Source organism: Budorcas taxicolor, chromosome 9 (assembly GCF_023091745.1).
Source record: "Budorcas taxicolor isolate Tak-1 chromosome 9, Takin1.1, whole genome shotgun sequence".
NCBI lineage: Eukaryota > Metazoa > Chordata > Mammalia > Artiodactyla > Bovidae > Budorcas > Budorcas taxicolor.
The window spans coordinates 29,807,946-29,809,725 of NC_068918.1; the positions used below are offsets into that span (position 1 = coordinate 29,807,946).

Genomic DNA, 1,780 nt, shown 5'->3' on the forward strand with positions numbered 1-1,780 from the left:
ATACCATTTTTTAAAATCTTGCTGCATATATATTACTGTACTATCTATGCTGGTCAGGAAGCAACAGTTAGAACTGGACATGGAACAACAGACTGGTTCCAAATAGGAAAAGGAGTACGTCAAGGCTGTATATTGTCACCCTGCTTATTTAACTTATATGCAGAGTACATCATGAGGAACGCTGGGCTGGAAGAAGCACAAGCTGGAATCAAGATTGCCGGGAGAAATATCAATAACCTCAGATATGCAGATGACACCACCCTTATGGCAGAAAGTGAAGAGGAACTAAAAAGCCTCTTGATGAAAGTGAAAGTGGAGAGTGAAAAAGTTGGCTTAAAGCTCAACATTCAGAAACAACTATGAATAACAAAACATGACTATATATAATTTTCAAATAATGACTGTTCTCCAGAACAGTAGTTGTTTATCTCTGTCAACCTTCTCTCCAACCAAACATGCACCATCAACCTCATGGAAAATTCAGTGAATGTGGGGATGGACACTGAGGTTCCAGAACTATCTTTTTGGTTGTGAACTAAAGGCCAAAGAAGATTATGATGAATATGAACAACAATTATCTTAAGCACAGTCAGTTCAAGGGCTAGTGCAAAGCGTGAATTGCACACTACTGAAGCAGAGGCAGTGAATTATGAAAGCAGACCACTTAAAGTAGCACTGGCAACTTTGAAAATGTCTATTCAGCCAACAGTTTCCTGTGAGAGCTTTGAAATCACACCACCCGGGATCTTACAGTTGAAGTGTGGTTTAGGGCTCGTGCATATTAGTGCACACACTTAGCAGCTATAAAGGGAGATACAGATTCAAAAGATGAAGAGGAGGAGGATGTGAAACTCTTAAGTATATCTGGAAAACCTTCCTTCCCCCAGAAGTGATATCAAGTTAACAGAAAAAAGTAAATCTTGCTGCTGCTGAAGATGACTACAATGTTGATTTTAGTAATAGGAAAGCTAAAGAAAAAAAAAAGCTCCAGTAAAGAAATCCATATAAGATACTCCAGCCAAAAATGCACAAAAAACAAACCAGAATAGAAAAAAACCTCAAAAACTTCAACACCAAGATCAAAGGTCAAGAATTCTTTAAAAAAATAGGAAAGAACTCCTAAAACACTGAAAGAATCTAGTTCTGTAGAAGACATTAAAGCAAAAATACAAGCAAGTATAGAAAAAGACTATTTGTTTCCCAGAGTGGAAGCCAACTTCATCAACTATGTGAAGGATTATTTCCAGATGACTGGCCAGGAGTCTACTCAAGATCTCTGGCAGTGGAAGTGGAGGATGTCTCTTTTAAAAAAATAAGTTTAAATGGTTTATTAAAATTTTCCATCTAATTTCATTTCTGTAACAATTGACATCTGGCAGTCCTTTTCATAATGAAGAAAAGAACCGTCCCTACCATGTCTGATAAATGTTACCCAGGTTCCATTGCCAAGAGTGTGTTGTCCAAAATGCCTAGTTTAGTTTTTAAAGAAGGAACTCCACCCTTTGCTTGGTTTTCAGTACACATAAAATGTTATCACAGGGCATAGGTATAGTGGTAGTAAGACAAATGGAAATGGTGAGGAGACAAATATACACATGAAATAAACTCAAGATGTTAAATAAAAAACCAATCAATGTAATCACTAAATCATGTCCGACTCTTTGAAACCTCATGGACTAGAGCCTGCCAATCTTCTCTGTCCATGGGATTTCCCAGACAGGAATACTGGGTTGGGTTGCCATTTCGTTCTCCAGGGGATCTTCCCGACCCGGGAGTCAAA

General features: G+C 38.0%; 1 pseudogene; it reads left to right on the forward strand.

Annotated features, from left to right (window-relative positions):
- The first annotated feature begins 487 nt into the window (after window positions 1-487).
- Window positions 488-1,316, forward strand: LOC128053588 (nucleophosmin-like; annotated as a pseudogene).
- Window positions 1,317-1,780: the final 464 nt, after the last annotated feature.